This window comes from Chiroxiphia lanceolata, chromosome 6 (genome assembly GCF_009829145.1).
Source record: "Chiroxiphia lanceolata isolate bChiLan1 chromosome 6, bChiLan1.pri, whole genome shotgun sequence".
Classification (NCBI taxonomy): domain Eukaryota; kingdom Metazoa; phylum Chordata; class Aves; order Passeriformes; family Pipridae; genus Chiroxiphia; species Chiroxiphia lanceolata.
Window position 1 is genome coordinate 34,218,872 of NC_045642.1, and position 20,297 is coordinate 34,239,168.

General features: G+C 36.2%; 1 long non-coding RNA gene across 1 annotated transcript; it reads left to right on the top strand.

Annotated features, from left to right (window-relative positions):
* The first annotated feature begins 1,893 nt into the window (after positions 1 to 1,893).
* LOC116788947 lies at positions 1,894 to 17,264 on the top strand. The gene is made up of 3 exons (XR_004357809.1): positions 1,894 to 1,904; positions 6,335 to 6,341; positions 17,182 to 17,264. It is a non-coding gene; the product is annotated as an uncharacterized LOC116788947 (long non-coding RNA).
* The last annotated feature ends 3,033 nt before the right edge of the window (positions 17,265 to 20,297 follow it).

Consider the following 20,297-nt stretch of genomic DNA (forward strand, 5'->3'; position numbering starts at 1 on the left):
TTTCTGAGTCTCTCATTTTTGATTGCTGCCAGGCAGGTTAAATTCTAGTTCCATCTAATCACTACCATTAAGGAACATGGAGGCTATTCAGGAAACTGCTACATTATCCTCTGGGTAGCACATGGATTTTTATTGCCTCTTGTCATTTATCACTTATGTATTTTAAGAATATCTTTTATAATTTGTCAGCACAGGAAACCCTGACCACTGGGACATCTATACCATATTACAATATGAAAAAATAAAAAGAGAACCTAGTATGACTGAAACTAGAGATACATCTGCAACTTGAACAAGCAGAGCTGATATATGTCTTATTACTGTTAGCCATTCATTTAACTATGAAATTATCTTCTTGCAAAATACCCTGTTTCGTTTAGTTTTCTAGCATAAAATAATGGAATGCCAAATACCAAGAAAAATAGCAAGGAACAGACTGAGCTATTGCTATCTCCTTTACACTGCACCTACCTCTCTGGATGGTCCTAGAAACAGCAGTGGGACTTCAGAACAAGAAAGATGCCCTCAATATAAATGAAGACTACACTGACTATTTCTCAGTAATTGTTTTAATGTCAAGCCAAATGCCCAACCTGTATTTTTTGACAATACTGTTCACTCTTTTTGAATTGTGAAAGACAATTTTCTAACCAAATATTTGCATTTATTTGATTAATGGATACTTGCAAAAAATATATTTTGTCAACTCTCTTTCTCTGTTGGATACCATCTATTTAAGTCAGTTTTTTCCAAGGCAATCCATGAATTATTTTGTTAACTGCAACATTATTTGTGCAGCTAAAACCTCCCTTACCTTTTTAAAAATATAGGAGGGTATAATATACTAGGGATGATTTTTGCAAAAGAAGACCAATTAATAAATTAATTGTAACATATATTGTATCACTGGAGAGGACCCAGATTTTCTGCACTTAGTTAAATTTAGTGTGTAAAAATTAGCTTTTCATGTGAGTTTGGTCAAGCATCTCTTGCTGTCATATGACACAATCAGAATTTTTTACTTCTATTTTGGGCTTTGTGTTAAAGACACAGATATATTTTCAATAAGATTTTAAAAATTAATTGTAAGATGTCAGATCTTGACTTACCTTGTATAAACTTGTTTCCAGGAGGAGGTGATTAATGCCTTCTGATAGTTAGTCTTTTATCCAGTTGTGCTGATACTACTGAGAGGCAAGAAATTTATCTCTGTAAAAGAATCTGGGCACCCACACTGTTAGTCTTTCATTTGCAAATCTTGACAAAAGTGAGTTGACAATTTTTATGATCTTAATAGTGACTCTGAATGAACAGATACAACCAGAGAAAAAACATCATTTAGTGCAACATTTATTTTACTTGTACAGCAATTATTTAATTTTTCTTGTTGACCAGAATGGAGGCACTGTTTTCAGTGTTGATGTATGCTTTATGAGCGGAACAGAGGAAGGCAGAGAAAATTCTTGAATGGACAGCATCTATGCAGCTAGGTCTAAGGACTTAAAATTTCAGCAGTATTCTCATCATGTAACTCACTAGTTTAAGCTTACTTTCTCACTGTCATGCTGGTGAGGTACTTAATGCTTCCATGCAGCTATCTCTGTATAGTCTGCTTTGCTTAAGCAGACGTGAGATATCTCTGCTTCTTACTTCATCTGCATATTATCTGTGGCAACAGGCTCTTCAGTTCAATGAGGTATTTTGACACAACGACAGCATAAGTTATGACAATATTTTTTTATTTGCATTTGTATTTGTTGCAGAATATTTTTGGAAAAGTGCATGCATTCCACTTCAATTTATAAAATCATCTCCTTTTGCTTATATTTCAGCCTCAGTGAAGATATTGTCTTGGGTAAGGGTGATCTTAAGCATTTGTTAGGTGGTGTTTTGATTCAGAAGCCGTAACGTTTTGCACCTGAAAACATGCAGAGTTATGCAAATATGTGCATTATAGACATTTGTAGAAGAAGCTGGCAGTTACGATGTCAGCTGAGTTATTTCTCCCATAAACAGACTGTTAGGATATTCTGTATGAAGGAACAAAACTGGAGAGAACATTTTATGAGCGAAGGAAGAGCAGTAACTCAGGATATCAAAGAGAAGATATTATATTACGTGATATATATATATTATATAATATCATTATTTAGATGGTGTTTTATTTTATTCCCTGTAGTCAGACTTTTAATTGTTTATTTTCCTGATAATTTTTTCAATTTTTTCCTTTATAATTAATGAAGATCAGCTTTCTTCATTAGAATAGTAGCATTTGCACAACAGGTTAGTGTTTCTCCCCATGGATGTAGCAAACAATAAGCTTAAAAGAAGTCAGAAACATGCAAGCAGAATCAAACATCCTTATGTTGAACAGTACATTTTAGTTAGGCAGTGTTACAGTTACAAAACCAGTGAACTTTAGCAATGAATATTCATGCCATTACATTGTCTGAAGGGGGCTGCCCCCACAGCAGGAACAACAGGAAAAAAAAAAGAAGCCGTGCCAGAAAAGTAGAAAGCGGGGAGCAAAACTCAGGTTTTTTCACGTTTCTCTTGCCAATACCTTGGGTGTTGGGGACTGCAGAGGGACCCCATGCCACTGCTGCCCAGTGCCTAGCCCTTGCTGCCTGACTGAACCCAGACCTACGGCCTAGACCATTGGCTTACTGACATTGCACACCAAAGCCAAGGGGACGTGGGACTGCGTTGCAACTGGAGTGGTTTGGGGTCATCCCCCACACTGCCGCTGCTGCCACTGCTCCAGCCGCACGGGAACTACCACCAGACTGCATTCCCTCACTTCTTGCCCCAACCGTGTGGAGAAAACAAAAACCAGCAGAGCCCAAGTCCAGCCAAGTCAAACCGGCGCCAGTGCTGTGAGGGGGGCTGGTTTTAGTGATGAAGACCCTCCACTCTGTTTATTTTCTCCTTTGTTTCCGGAGGGTGAGGGTGCCACGATTTGGGTGGATTTCCCTTTTTGTGGGCAAACCATTCTCCCCTGTATCCTTGTAGTTATATCTATTTTGCTTTTAGTAAATTGTTATTCATTTTTCACTTTTATGAGGTTGGGTGTACGTTACCTTCCGAGTTAAATGGGGTTGTAGTGTATTGATTGAGTTTGGACTCAATAGGCTGACAGCATGCAGTTGTGAAGGGTGCTCCCCTGTTGCTCAATTAAACATAGAGTGTCATCAGAGATGTTCTGAGATACTTGAGACATTCATGTGGTGATGGAAGATATGTCACAAGACATATGGAGGTATTGACTGCTTCTGGAGTGATGGCTGGAGGCAAGGTTGATACCACAGTCACCTAAAATGGTAGAGATCTACTCAACAGCTACATTCAAATGCCCTTTTTTAGGCAGTGATCCCCTTCAATGTCTTTTTTCATGTGTCTTTTATCCAAGCCTGGATAGAAAGGTTGCACATTGCTGTTACTGGAAAAAAATACAAAAATATATATTTCTGCATTATAAATGCAATCTCTAATGAAGTGCTATTTACTGCTTTTTGGATTATTTTATTTTGCTGAATTTCTTGGTACTTTTCAGGAAACCCCAGTGAGCCAGTACTGCTGAGAAGCAACAAATTATAGCACAAGCACAGGAGCGAGCCATGGCAAACCACCCAAAATTAGGTTCTTGCTCTGACTTGCAGTTTGAAGTCCAAGTTTGAAGGAGGAGAAGATGTCTTATTTTCCTGTGTTTATGTGCAGGGGAGACTAATCTTGTGTTGAGACATGGGAAAAAATAGCAGAACTCTTGTCCCCCATTCTTCCCTTAGTCCTCCAATAACACGGGCACTATTCATTTTATAGTGCATTGTCACATATCGATCCTGGTTTCTGTGTCTTGCTAGAAAGATATTCCCATGGGAAATTGGAGAAATCCTGCAACACTACATTGAAAATGATAGGTATGCTATAGCAGGGGGTCAGAAAATAGAGATTAATGAGAAGGAAGCAAAACATCAGCAAATCTCTGCCAGGACATCTATGCTATCTACAGGAGGAAGTGAATGATAGGGAAGAGGGATAAAGTGGGTTTATTTTTTGCTGTAAGAAAGGCCAGAGGTGACCTCATCCTAGGTTAGTAGGATGCGTTCAGAAATCAGACATACTTATTCATTGCTCTCAAAGACTAAAAGTTCACTTTTTTGCTGCTGCTGCTGAAAATAATTAACCTTTTAAAGAGGGCTAATGTAGCAAAAATTATTGACAAAGAACACAGCAGAATTTGAAATTTGTTTAGGAGAAGCAAGGAAATATAACTTGATATTGGATAAAGAAGCAGGAAGATTTAGATAAAATTGACAATCTGTTTTAGTCTCTCTCCAAAGTTTTTTACAGCGGATCTTAGAGTACTTTATAAATGTTAGTGACACTGATTCATAAGTTATATTTTGCTTGTTTTACAGTCAATAAACATAGATATATATTCTAAACATATATAAGTCATAAGTACTTGTCTTCCCTCATCAAATAGGTCCCAGGCAATTCTAGTAAAATATTTTAAAAATATATCATTTGACAGTATCACATAAGATGCTGCAAGATGACAAAACTGATATGGTTTATTCATTAAGAAAATGAATAACAATTATTTACTGTACCTACTGCATCAACTAACTGAAAACTAAAAAAAACCAAATAAGTATAGATAAATTCGTAATTATAAAATCTTTGCAGCTAAACTGAAGTCCACATTTTGAGATAAATTTTTTGGATCATCCTGACTCTGGAGCTTTCCATCATTATTTCAACTCAAGAAATTTTGGAAACTGTTATGTATTATTGCAAGGTGTATTTTTAACCTGGGGTCACTACAAGGTAAAGACAAGGAGTAGTACACAATTTGACCTGCCACAGGAATTCCAGATAAAACCCCAGAAGTTGAGTCAGAGATAATCACAAAATCTGGAATCTGCAATAACAAACTGTTCATATATCTACCTGTCAGCTCTCTTCCTCTAAGGGAGGGACACAAGGTCACTGAAATGGCCACTTTCCACCCCTTTTTTTTTTCCTGGACATACAGTGGATAAATGGAGAATCAAATATTTACAGGAAAATGCTTTTCCATGAGGATTAAGTGATTTTAATTCAAATGTTTGTTGGTTAGCTTTTTTGTACATTTTTACATGTTTGCCTAAAAAGTAATAAGCTAATCAAGGAAATACTGTTGATACTCTTCTCAAGAGTATTTCCATTCTCCAGAGTATTTCCAAGTTTAATTAAAGGAATATGTTTCAATTAAATGAATCAGGTGTTATTTTTTGTATTAAATTGAAATGAGAATGTGTGGAAGGAAAGACAATCACGGAAATGGAAGATGGATCACTGAGTTTCAGTAGAGCAGTTCTGCCTGGAATAGTACAACACATAACATCAAGTGTATGTTATGTAAAAGCAGTACCACTACCCTTCCAGTCCTATCCCCTTAGACATTTAGAAAATATCTCAAACCCCTAGATCCAAAAAGATTGTGGTTTAGGTACCCTAACGCAGTCATGACTGTGGCTATTCCAGTAATAAGAGATTAATGTTTATTGTCTGGTAAGACAATAATGTTTATTGTCTAATAACAATTGTTAAATGGATGGGTAGTGTTAGGTTGTGATGTGACAATGCCTAACCCTCAGACTTTGTTATTCTTAGTTTTCTGAAGAGAAAAATGTTGAAATAGTTAAAATCAAATGGCTTTATCTGTGTTTTTCTCCATTACTGGGAGACTGATTATGTTCGGAAACAAAAGCAAATAAGCTATGATCTTGGATCTGCTAGAGTGCTCAGTGGCACTTTGCCTGAAAACTTTGGAGAAGAACCAAGAAGGAAGGTGGAAAAAGAAATTTTGCTTTGATTAAGTTGGATAATTTGAAAGAGAAAGTGTATTTGTATATTCCAGGTATGTTATGCAATACTTCTGTGAGGCAACTGAAGAACAGAAATTATTGTATTGCTGTGCCTGTGCTCCTACCTCTTATACAGTCTGGATACTTTGCAGCCTTGTATTTATTTATCAGTGCCGCAGCTGACTTTAGGACAGTGCTATTCTCATTTTTCAGGGACAGGGAGGGAACCGTGAACTGTCTAGGTTCACACAGGACATTGGTGCAAGAACAGGCAATTGAGTTCTATTCTCCTGGGCCATGGCATTGGCACTCGGACAACTGAACACAACTTCCTTCTCTTGGAGCCTGGACAGGACACAGAAATGTATTCATTTGGCAAAGGGGGAGGGGAACCCCTGCACCCCTTCCTTATTTTGTTTTTACTTTGGAGGGGACAGTTGCAATTGTCATGCAAGGCAAGGTTATTTTAACTTGATGATGAGTAGCCACGTTTTTCAGCATTTCCTGAAGTTTGTAAGGGGTGAATTCCAGACAGTGCACAAAATCTATGTCACCCCACAAAAAACCAAACCAGTGGCTTTTACCAACATATATAATGATTGTTAATAATAATTCATTGTTGGTCAGCCTGCATATCCATGTACTATAATTTATCTTCATATGCATATAGTATATCTTCAAAGGTAAAATAACCAGCACGAATAGCATATGTTCAAGAAAAGGATTTTTCCTTTTTGCTTTTTTTTAAAATATCTGATCTCATCAAGATGCATTAGAAACTTTAAATAGTTGAAAGGAAGGTCCATTGTTTTAAATGACTTCATGATCGTACTATTTATAAGACTGAATTTGTTTTCCTGATTTTCTGAAAAATGTGCCTTCCTGGTTAAGTTAATTTTATGTGTATGTAATATACTGCTGTTGTACCAAAATAGAGTATGGTAGTAATATTTTATACTTATCAGTGTCAGTATCTTTTTTTGCTAGTTCTGTTAAGGTAGCACTGTTGTTTTTCAAATGTTGTCTCCATAAAAATAAGACCATAGGCTCCCTTGGGGAAAACATATATTTTTCTCATATACGAGGTGTGGATCTGTATTACTTTTGTGGATTTAATGCATTTTCTACATCTGAAGAAAGATGTAGAACTTTCTAAGACATGCAGTTTACCTAAGTTTTCTTATGAACCTGAGAATCGTGGTTTTACAGTCTAAGGTATATCTTGGTAGTCCTTTGTGTTTGTTACTTCAAATCAAATTGATTGTATGCCGCCATATGTATTTTTGTGTAATAGACTGTGCAGTGTGCTTTGTAATGAGCTGAATTTCAGTAAGAGTTAATAGTAAGTCTTGGAACAACAGAAGCGACAACGCAGAGAATTATTATTTTCCTATCTAAGTTTGTCAGTTCTACAATGAGCTAAAAGAAAATATTTTTCTTTTGAAACTGCACTGTGTGTATCACAGCAGAGGGTGGAACTAAGGGACAAAACTGACATATGTAATGCCTTACAGACATCTCTGTCTTGATTTTGTCGTTACATATATATATATATATATACAAGAAGAAGATTTTAAAGGGATGAAATAGAGGTAGGAAAAATTTTAAGAGATTTGTAAAAGAAAAATCAGTTGATAATCAACATATAATTTTAAATTCCGCTTTGATTGTTTTATTAACTATAGCAAATTCCATATTAAAGCCATATTTGTTGTATCTAGAATGGAAGTGGGTAGAAGCACTACTCTAAAGTATTGTACAGGGAATGAAGGGGACTTTAGAAAATTTAAATAGTCATGAGAAAGTGGAAAACATAAATTGAAGATGACTTTTAAAATCAAGGTTTCCTTCTTCAGATGACATTTAATTTGTGAAAAAGAGAGACAACAGTTTAGTCACTTAAATTTAGCACTGGTCACTGGAGTTACAGCCTGATCTTGCAGTTGCTGTAAGAGCAACTGGCTCTTTAGGAAGCTGAAAAAAAATCCCAATAATTTAGACTAGCTAGTGGTCCTTTCAGTGAGTCTAGCTGTTTATATTATGGGAGAAGGTGGAAAACAGTTATCTAATTTTCATGTGTGATCCTGTTGTTACCCCACAGTGACAGTACACAGGGACAGACATTGCTACTGCAGTTGGTCTCAGTTGCAAGCCATTGATGAGCTGAGTACAATCAGGCAGTTTAGATGTCAAAGTCCAATACGGTTTATTTATAGATAGATATTTTGCATCTGTGCAGGGAAGAAGATGAATTTCCTACTGAAGAATATCAGTGATCCACCAAAGGTAGAGGAAAGAACTTTACATTTCATACTGTTGTTTACTATCCAGCTGAGATGACAAAATTCTTAAAGTAACTAGGAGACATTAACGTACCAGTAGAAGTTGTGTGGTTTCAGTGTTTTGAATAAATGCATTTGTTTGCTTATACATACCTCCATACATATCCACCTATATACCTTAAACTAACTTGATTTAAGCATAATTTAGTAACTTGTTAGCTGTAATGATTCCTTCCCCAAAATTATAAATTGGGACCTGGGGACTTAATATCCCATAACAAATGCTCCTGCTTCACAAGATAAAGCAAATCCTTTGCTTTATCTGAAGGGTAAAAGAAGATATGCCCATTTGAACTGCATATTTTAGATGGAGACTTGTCACCACAGGACTCATGAAAGCTGAATCTGTCTTCTAGTAATTGTTTTGGCAGTGAAGGCTCCCTTGTATACAATAAGGTATTGGGACATGTTCTTGTCAAAATTTGTGAAACTATCTGTTATTATATTAAATATCATAGTCATAACTTCAATTGTTAATCACCATCAAGAGTATAATAAATTGAAAAAAAAGATTTTCAAGGGAGAGGTAGACATAAGATCAGTCACTGGGAATTCCACAGAGTGCAAAGCAAAGGGAAGGGAGAGCTACAAATACTCCTAAATTACATTAGCAGCAGAACTTCTCAAAACTTACATAGTGTTAGATTGATAATTGAGTAGCAGAAAGCACAGGCTCCAAAAGATTGCTGCACTATTAAACAAATCCATTGCAGGCATCTTAGTATTACACAATAATAAATTTAAAGAGGGAATATGCTATAAACTAACTTAATCATTGTAGGAGAACAGTCTCCTTGGAAGAAAAGCATATGCAAGGCAAACTTCTGTCATTTCCTACTTGCTGAGGGACTGAAGTTAAAGAAATGGCTGAAAAATAGCCCTACCTAGCTTATCCCACGGGATAGTACACCCACTAAGACACATTAGTCCCTGATGATGGGGATAAACCTGGCTGTATATCTGGATTCTATTCTATCATTCTAGATATAGTAAAGAGGAAATAAAAAGACCATAGTTTCATTTGGAAAGACAAACATATTGTTTGAATGGAAATTAGAAGCTTTTAAATCAAGTACAATTTCCCATTGTGGAGAGCATGCATTACATTTGTCCCTCAATCAGAAGCAATAAATCCAAGAAGGAAACTAGCAAAGCATCAACCTTCCAGAGAACATTGGATTTACGTTGTGAGTATTCATTGAAGTAAATGCAATCACTTTCACACAATACTATTACATGTCACCCCCCATATCATTAACATTTCATTTGGTAGACTTCAGAAGACAGTGCTTGCCTGGTGTCACCAAAATAAACATGGTAGAGTCAATATGACAGTAACATTTTCTTCACAGAGAACACTCTCAGGCTTTTATAATTTACAAGTTGTTTCTTAAAACTCTGACAAAATCAAACTTTCCTGTCATGCTATCCACCTATGTTCAGTGGTAGTATGAAACTAGAAGTTAGTACCTACTCACTGGACCATAAAGAATTTTTCAGAAAGGTGCTATCCAGTCACCGTGAAAGTTCATTATGTTCACAAATCACTCATAACACTGATTGAATAAGTATGAAGAAATTTTATTCCAGCTTTCCATTCTTCCTTTGGGTATTTAATTCCTGTTGTAGACACTACAGAGCATTTCCTGATTTGTTTGTTTGGGTTTTTTAATGAATACAAAACAGACTTCAATAGTTATGTAGAGAACCTGGAGGTAGATACCACCATCACTGAGGAAATCATATATGAAGAAAGTTATCCATCTTTTGCATACACATAGCCCTATCATTCAATACAGATAACTTATTAGGATTTTTGTAGACCTTATTCATTGTGATCCTCTTTCTACTGTAGATTTTTGAGGATTTTTTTTTTTTTAAGTGGAGGACAGGAAACTTACAAGGAAATGCAAATAAAAAAACCCTGTTTCTGATCTTTCTTGTTCTTAATGCAGTTAAGTCCAAATACTTTTATATTTTCAAGTTGGTAGATTTGAATTATTATATTTGTGGGTAGGAAGTAATGCCAGCAATATAAGCACTGATAAATAAAACAGTACCTACATTTATCTAAACATATTGTGTGTTACTAAACTATAACAAATGAGGAGGGAAGAATTTCTTGATTCATACAACTCCTTTCTCTCGTAATAGCACACTGCTCTAAGCCCTGTACTTTTTCGTAAGGGATGCCACAGAATTGCCTTTCTCATTAAATACTGTTGTAGTTGAGAGAAACACAGGTATGGAAAAAAAAGTCTTAACATCACCTAGCATCACGTGGCATGTTTTAGTCTGTCAATGATCTTATCCTTTCTGAAAGATGAAATCTATAGGTCCTCATAATGTTCTGCTATGCAGAGTGACTACAATAACTGCTATCTCTTTAGCACCACTTCTTAAAAACAAATTCTTATTATTGTTCTGTTGCTGAACACATTTCAGAAGTCATTAAAGGTAACCAAGCAATTGAATGTAGCTATCCCTTACTCTATGTATTGTGTGTGTAGATCTATCTATGTATCAAATTTATGCAACTGTAATATGAATCAATATTATTCTTCATGCATAATCAATAGTTATCTCATAGGCTAGCACAGCCCATAGATTAGAATAAATTAAGGGATAACTTCCCTGATGAACTGGGATCAAGGTGGATTTCTAGAATGCTGGAAGATCACTACTTTCTTAATGGCTAAGGCACATTTTTTTCACATTGAAAACATAGAGATATAAACAATTTCTGGAGGTGAGAGACTGACTAAAATGTGCTATCATCAGTTTGGAGGGAAGTAATAAGTTTAGTATTAAAATTTTGTTCAGGAAATAATTTTATGCTTTATCGTAAATACTGATGGTTATGCAAAGGACCTTCCACTGTATTTATGAACACTATGAAAAGTGGGATAAGATTTTCTGGAACTTTGTTTATAATGACTTTGTCTGTTGAACTCAGGTTAATTATGAGAGGCCCATCTGAGAGAGAAGGCACACCACAGAACAAAAGGGATCCATTTTTTTTCGCTCTGCTGTTTGAATTTCATCCCTTCTTCTTTCATCTGTTTTCATCTTATGGAAGTGATTATAAGTGCTAATGAGACATTTGTTCTTGCTTCAGGCAGTCATTTTCTGGTTAACACAACAGGGGTATCAAGCATCTATTTTGGTATTATAGGAAGTCAGAAGGCTGGGGTCACATATTCTTTTCTCTTATACCAACCTAGCTGCAACAATTATTTTTCTGGTACCTGAAATACTTATTGCACTTTTATTTTTCTGTCTGCACCTCTTATATGAACTCCTTGTCACTAATTTATGTCAGGAAAAGATATAACTCTTACAGGTGTTTCCAATTTAAAAGCCAGTCAGAAGTATTTGAAACTTTTTTTCCTTTTGGGAGCTAATTCTAGTCAAGTTGAGAATTACAGATGTGTTGTTTAGTTCAAGAAACAAGTGGTGACTGATGAGCAGAAGTAGCATTTGAACCTGGGACCCAAGGAGTACAGTTCAATAAATTGGGATATCAGTCTACAGAGAACAGTACTGTTTGAAAACATGATTTCTTTCATGTTGGCTTAATTTTTCAGAAACCATAACCAAACATGGCAGTTCCAAGCCATTCATTTCATCAGTCTTATTTATCAAAAGAAAGTTAGAGAGCGCTTTTGGACCTGTGTTTCTCAAGTGTTGATAATTATGTATATAGACAGAGCTGATTGTGTTACGCAGTAGACCCAGTGGAACTTGGAATACTACTGAGATTTAAAGGAATTACCCTTGAGAAGACCCAAGGAATGTGTACCAGGCAGATCTCAAATGTTTCATCCACTAATATGAATTTTGCTTTTGAGGAAAAACGTGTATTAATCACCACTGCTCTTTTGTTATGACACAATTAGTTTCTCATTGCTAATTTTAATGTGGAGCTCTTCTAGGGCCTACTTTCCCTAAATTAAAGTTGGTGCCAATTAGCCATCTAGAGGAGAGAGACTTGTGAAATCTTTTCTAGAAATGAACACATGAGAACTGTGAGGCTAATTAGTAGAATTACTCTCCTATAATCCAGCTGTTTTATGCAATGCAAATAACTTTTATAAACATTCTTGCTCTGAGACTGATAGCAAATGCTGCTAATTATGTGCCTGCATATGCATAAAGTCTGGTGGTCAATGAAATGTGTTCCAAAGTTCTTATTACAAGGCAGATTAGTATATGAATATGCCTATTCGTTAGGCAAAAACAACTTCATGAGATGCCTTCATTTTCTCACACCTAATATTGGAGGAAAGCATGGGGCTTAATTAAGAAATAGCTTTTACTAGGAAATTCAGAGCATAGGAAAATTAGAAAAAAACCCCTGTGGGCTTTTTTTTAATATGAGGAAAAAGGAGAATAGGCCTAGAGAGAAAAGAATAAATATCTCAAGTGAAACCTTAAAAGCTGGTGAATTGTCAGCATTTTCCAGGGTTTCTTTTCCCCCAAGTGTCCTTGAAAAAATCACCAAATATTTCCTGGTCAATTCCTTATTTGGGAGCACCTTTTTAAGCACTGGACTTTTAAAAACATGACTTTAATTCTGTGACTAAGTATTGTTGCTTAATTAGATGACTGTGATCTTTAAAATCAGGCTTCCAATGCAATAAATTATAAGCATGAATTTTCTTTATTTAAATAAGCCATTACAGTTACTTTATGAGTATTTCAAGTTTTAAAACTTCCAAGCAACTTTAGATTGAAAAAATTAATTCTGATATAAAACCACTTTGAAAATCTTTCAGATTTCTTAAAGATCCCTTATGTTATTAATATTTCATTAAATATGTCTGCTAGCAAACTTTGAATATTCCTGGAACAGAAAGACAAAATGAACATAAAGAAAATCAAAGCATGTTGATAAAGGTGAAACACAAATGTACAGAAATCCTGTTTCTCTGATTATCATGCAGGAGCATGTGAAACTGAGGACCAGAATCTAGAGCCACTTAGTGTATTCTTATTATTCTTAACTTCACTATTATGTAATCCTACTCAAATTAGTAAAAACATAGGTATATATATAGCTTCAGCAAAAGACATCAATCCTACAAAAATCTTATGCTTTTGGGTAACAATTAGAATAATTTATTTTACTCATAGTATAACTCAAACACAATACTGAAGTTTATTTTCAGGATCTAGACTCACATTATCAAATCATTAGGTTTTAAAGCGTTTTTAAAATATGTTAGATTTTGTTAAGTCTGCTAAGAAGAATGTTAGGGAGGAGAGGATGTGTTTTTTAAACTGGACAAGTTTCTCACACATGCTGTCATATTTAGAATACTGTTTCCTGACATAGCACTTTTTCCTCCTTCAGAATATGACTTCACATTTCAGTAGTCTTCAAATTCACAGGCACATGTCAGCTTCACCAGCTGCTCATTAATTTATGCATTTTAAAGAAGGTAGGGAAATGCAGAAAGCTTATTTCTTATCGAGTGAGTCAAGTGTGCCGTGTGAAGGCAATAATGAGGAAACATAATGGGTTAAGAGGAGAGAACTCCCACACTTAATTCCTTCCTGTTAGATGAGCTCCTTCATTCTAGTATGATCCTTGTAATGCACACATTTCTAGCACAGTGTTTCTTATTTTAAAAGAGCTGTGATTCATTGTATGAAGGTGGAGAGAACTGAGGAGCTTTTGCACATTAACGGTTTTAAATGAGGAAAAACCTCTTTTTTCCTTGCCTTTGCTTTTTTGGTAGAACTTTATGAGACAGAGTATTTAAGCATGATGGTTAATTTTATATCAAATTCGATCCTGCCACCAGTTACTTTCTACTTCTGCAGGCTGCTTACTCTGTCACCAAGTATTAGATGTATTACCCACAGAACAGTAATTACATTTGACACATAATTATTATGGTTTTGATGACAAGGCCTTTTCTTTTCATGCTTTCATAACATATACTCCTGAAAGTGCTGGCTTGCTGAATACAGTTAGTTTAAAAGCACTTGGATTTAAATGGAACCCTGGGACAAAGAAAGAACTGAAAAGAAAGAGTGAGCACATTTGAAAATTCCACAGATGATCTCACACAGTCGATTTTGAACAGGAAAGAAAGCCTTTAAGTGTTTTTAATGCAAAAGGAGAAAGAGCTGCCTGGTTGCAGCCATGCCAGATCCCCAACAGGAAAGGAGAGCTTTTAAAGTTAATAAACTGAAGGGGGTTTGGAAAAAAACGGAGGCTGCTGGCAAGGCCACATAAACTACACAAATGAGTTTCTAATCTTGCCACATGGGCATTTTTCCAACTCTGCACTCTGAGTCACCCCCAGCTGCAGGCTTGGATGAGCAGTTTAACAGTTCCTAGCTTGCTTTTTTTTTTTTTTTTTTTTTTTTTTAACATGATCAGCATCGGAGTATCATGTTTCTGGAGCCTGGGGGCTCCATGGTATTCAAACAGGGTGAGTTCTTGGAATTCCTCCAACCCTACCTGCAGCTGCCTCTCTGCTGTGGTTAGGAAAGCTGGAGTTGCAAACTTTGTCATTTGCCATCACCTTCTTCCTCCCTCATCTCCTCTTGATTTCTCATAGCGTGCACGGGGCAAAGCCAGGCTGGAAAGATGCAAAGTGTTCTTCCTGTCTTTTTGAAAAGAAAAGTTAGCAAGACATGGACAGGGCAATGTCAATGCTATGAATCCTTTTCTGGGAATTAAGTGGTTGTGAAGGAAACCTGAGCAGAAAAAAAATGACCTGACTTCCTCCTTGGATCCAAAAGATGAATATCAGCATCAAGGAAGCTGGGCTTGATGTAAAGGGGATCCCTCCTATTAATGTGAGCTCTTCAATCAGTGCCAAGACAATGATAATCAAATTAACATACTATAAAGGAACTCTAATTTTAGCCTGTTTGTTATTGTAAGAGTTCATAGAGAAGGGTAAACGGGGAGGTGAAGGCTGCTACGAATGACTAATGCTGCATTTCAACCTCCTAAGCCATATTTAGTGATGTGGGATATAAACATAAGCTTTCAGTACAATTTTTCCTATTTGACTTCTGTTCCCTCTCCTAAAGATGGATTTAACTAACTACCACTTAGGTGGATGCTGATAGACAGGTGTTTATAATTGGTGCTCTGTGGCAGGCACACCCAGTCCCCACCAGGGCCAATCCCAGCATTTCGCAGCTGTCTGGACTGTAACCATGTTTGACCACAAGCCCTGACCCAAACAGGCTACAACCGGGCCCCGTGGATAGTCCCACCTGGGGTGTGCCTTTCCTGGGAGTGGCGGGGCAGTGCAGGAAACTCTGCCCAGGGATGGGGCCGCCACCAACAGCCACTTCCCAGGATTCAGTGCCTGAACTGTCACCACCCCAGCCCTGTAGCCTGTTCAGTGTCCCCAGGGTGTCGTGGTCACCCCTCTCGTATGTTAGTTTTGGCCATTGGATTTGGTTGTGAGTCAAAGTTTGTCTGAGTTCATTACCTCTGTGAGATGGGTTTCATGGCATTCTGTAAACCCTGAATTCTTTTTCTTTGCACAGTGAGTCCACACATATACATTAAACTGCTATTCTCTGGGGTTGTCAAGATTGCAGACCAGCCCAAAGCACAGCAGTATAATAAAGTTTTCAGGCCCTGTTTAGTTACGGCTGAAAATCTGGGACTCAGCCAATCTATACCACTCAGGGCTCTTTTCACAGTCCAAAATGATTTGGCTTAAACATTTCCAACTGTGATGAGGTCTCATTTCAGTGATTATACAGTCATTCACTTTTCCACATCAACATCAAAGTCATTAACAACTGAGCGTTATTGCATTGGCTGGAATTCAGTTAAGGACTAGAGGGATGTTGCTCTTTATTAAGATAAATCATTGCCTTGGTTATGTCACCCATGAAATAATCAATTTACTGTGTTGGTTAATTTCCCCTCTCTTTGATCTGTGAATTAAATTCAGCAGATCATTGTTCCACACAACTGCAGTTGCAAAGGATGCTTTAAAATAAATGCACCACATTTTCTAATGGTACAAGTCTGGTGACTGTAAAACAAGAACTGCATGTGGCAGATCCATTTCAACAGTTCCCTTTGAAAGCTTCAGTGGGAAATGAGCCATTAGCACCTATTTGGGTGATGTTCCCTCAAAATTCCTGCGGAATGAACAAGAGGAAAGAGAAAAGCTAGCAGAACTGACTCTGAAGCCTTCAGAGGAGTTAGGTGCATTGCCACAGGGAATGAAAATATTTCTATCAAGGTGTATGGCTATTTCTTGATAGCCATCATGAGCTTTACTTACTGAGATGCTTACTGTAAGGATTTATTTTCAAAAATACTACGCATAACAAGCTGAATATTCTGAACAAAATAAAACAATAATACAATGCATCAATACTGATTGATATTCTAATCTCCTTTTGCACTGAACTATGCATTCTGAAATTAAAATACATGTATAAATAAGTCCATATTGACTGTGGAATTCACTACGCCTATCAATGAGAAAATGGTTATGAGAAACTAAACCACAAATTTGACTCTTGGTTTTGCAGAATTTCACAGCAGTGTGGGTATTTAAGTCTCACTTTCCTAATACTAAACTCTAACTTTTCACAGATTAATTAGTATAATCTAGGCCAATTAAAATCAGCACAGATTTCCTCAGTGTTTCTCTCAGATCCACGCCTCTTCTAAAACTTGAGCTCTTCTCACGGGTATGTCGTTTAGACTCAAGTCCATGATCCATTGTGAGCTTTGAAAAATAGGAACAGCATGTGATGTGGTTTTAAGAAACTGAGCTCAGGTTATGTTGTAAAATTGCCTAATATTGTTCTACTGATAGTATCGCCTGGGCTAGGCTGGCCAAGGTTATCTATACCTCCTTGTCCAAGTCAACTGCTGCATTCCCAAACTATTTTGCAATGATGTCATGTCCTCAGCGTTAGGCACATAAACCCCTCATGTTACAAAAGCTGCTTGATCTTTCAAGGAAGACAGTACAAATTAGGATGAATTGTTGTATTATTGCCTAATCTCTCACAACTCTACTGTTAAGGTTACTGTAAACATCTAATTTTGTTAGGTTCTGAGGTAAAAGGCATATAGTATTAGTTTCTGATTGTGGAACAAAGATATAGACATTCTTCCAATTTTTATAGCTTAAAGCTATATGTATATAGTTTTAAAGATTCTAGAACATGGATTGATGAGAAGAAATGTTAGTCTTTTTGAAAGAAAATGTGTATTAAAATACTATTGCTGAAATAGTTGAACTAAAATTCCTGACTGAACTAAAAATAAATCAGTATCTTTGCTAACTCCAATTCACATTACATGAGTAAATTTTCACTAATTCTCAGGTCAAAGTTACAGATTAGAGCAACAGATTAAGAAGATACACTACCAATTTATTATAAGAATAACACCACCTATTCACTTAAAAATTAATGAAAAGTGATTGCAGACTGGTTTCTATAGCAATTACTTACAGTGTTTCTCCTCACATTAAGCAAAAATTGTGTGTGATTTCATGAAAGAAAAACAATTTACATTAACAAATTACTTCAGTGCATTTCAAAGTCGTCTTCATGAAACAAAATATACCCCAGCTGAGTACATACCAGACTGAACGCTAATGAAAGTTCAAAATCAGAACTATGTGGAAATTCATGGTAAATTGGTCAGGAGATTCAGAAGATGTGAAGAAGCTTAGTATTGAACAGTTAATTGCAACTGCAGTGAACCTGATTGATGCACATGACAATGCTTATAAACCTGCTTACTTGGCAATCAACTTCCTATTTTCTAATTAATTGCATTTGTTAGTTTCTCCTTGTTAATTGTTTCATATTCATGGTCCTTTTGCCAGTTAGTTCTTACTCTAACTGAACCATTCTAAGAGCAGAAAGTAAAAACATTGCTATTCCTTATGCGTGATTGCTTATTTTGTTGACATGAATGCATAGTAACTACAAGTTTCTTCAAGCTGTTGTGGGATATTTATTTTTTAGTTGCCATGAGGTCATACACTTGGAGTTCTTAGATGACAGAAACTCCTGGTGGAGTTTTGAACACATTTAGCTTTTGTAATTCTGCTTCAGGCAGTAGCAGAAGTTAAACAATCACTGATTGACTTTTCTTAACTGATGTGTAAGGCTGATAGGCTCAGGAATGCAACCTATAGACAGATTCTTGAAATACAGCCAAGACAGGAATCTTAGAGAAATTCCAAAAATAAGAGATAATACCCTCCTTGCAAACTAATTTGTTTTTCCCTAGGTAATATTCTTTACTTTATAAGATTTTATTCTTTCTCTGCTTTAGGCATTTGATTTGAAATGTTCATCAATAATTCTGTGATTATTAAAAAAATTAATTACCTATCATACACTTGATTTTGTGCCTGTGCTATCTTACATGAAAATAAAAAACTCTTTTTTCCAATAAGGTAGCTGAAGAATTTAAGTTGGAATGTTAACTGATGTAAAATGAAGGTAATGGTTTCTTTGGTATAAACTAGCTACAAGTCCTGAGGAAGATGCTGCACAGTGAGACTCCTGATCTATCCTTGGATTATCCCCTTGTTCCTGGGTAAACTGGAGCCAAGCTGTACTTGGCATGCATTTCTTTCCTTACTGAACAACTCCATTCAGCCCAATGAAGGGGAGAGAGGAAGGGGCCAGAATTATGCCCTTCTCTACCTGAACAGGGAGAAACACAGCCCTGCTATAAAAAACATTCTCCATCCCATGTTGGTTTTCACAGTTATTCCCATATCCCCTGATCTCTCTTGATGGATCAGAGCCCTACAAGCCAATTCCTGATTGTATAAACCATAAGTAATGTGATATCAAAAATTTTGATGCTTGGATCTTGAATTTTTTGTTTTAAAAGTTTGTTCTGGATTTATTTATTACATGGGGTTTATTTAATTACTAGAGCTGTAAATCAAATCAATTTCTCCTGTGAACATGTAGTTATCATTACATATTCTAGAGGAAAAATTATAATTAGTGATTTGGGGTTTATGTCTCTCTTTCATTTTTCATTCTTATGTCAAAAAACATCTCCCATACCCTTTGGTCCTGTAAGCTTTCTGTACATGAGTCCTCAGACTTAAGCAGCAGTTCTTCAGTTTTGAAGGGCTTGTAGAGACAGCGTCAGGAGCTCTAAGTGCATTTACAGATTTGACACCACACACATTAGTCAAATCGATGTCAATGAAAATGCTTAACAGTCTTCTCAAAAACAGAACCTTATAATTTTTTAACCTCCCTCTCATTATCTCCCTTCTTGCTGACTGCCAAACAGGAATAATTTTTCCAAAGCCTTGAATATCAAATCTAATACTCTGTTCTATATTACCTCTTATACCTTCCTTTGAGTGCTTACGCAGTGCACGAGCAGTGAAAGGAGCAGTATAGTTCGCAATAGTGTACAAAAGATTGAATCTGCCAGCAATTGAGATGCTGGCATAAATTGACTTCTCCATAAAATTTTGTTTTTGCTTGTTCATTCATCTGCTCCACTGCCAGTTTGTAGGAGGCAAATAGTATTTATCTAAAGAAAGCAAATTTTTTGTTGTTTTTCCAAATATCCGTGCCTCCAGAAGTCCTTAACTGCCCATAAGAACTCATTGTGTTGGATAGGCATTTTCTGTTCTATTGAAGCAGAAACCACTATGCTAAATATTTTCTTCATCATATACAATAATGTATGAGTAATAACTCATACATTTTGCATGAGTAAGAAAAAGGACATGTCTTTATCTGGTTTCACTGTCACTCACTTTCCAGCATGGGTGATAGGTAGCACTCCCATTTGAAATTTAGGTAATAGTTTCATTTGTCTGTTTACATAATATTAATGAACTTCCACCGAGTGTTTGCTTCCTACAAACTGGTAGTGTAGCAGATGAATGTTGATCACGTGAGTTCAGTCTTGCCCAGTTCTCTGCAGTAGAGAATAATCAATATTATACATAAAGGATCTATGGAAAAAAAAGTGTTACTTCAACACATACACTAGTCCATTCATTACGGTATCCCTAGAAAGGTGGTTTAAGGAATGGAGTTGACTTGATTTTCAATACCATCTGTGAATGCACAGATATAAAAGCCTTCA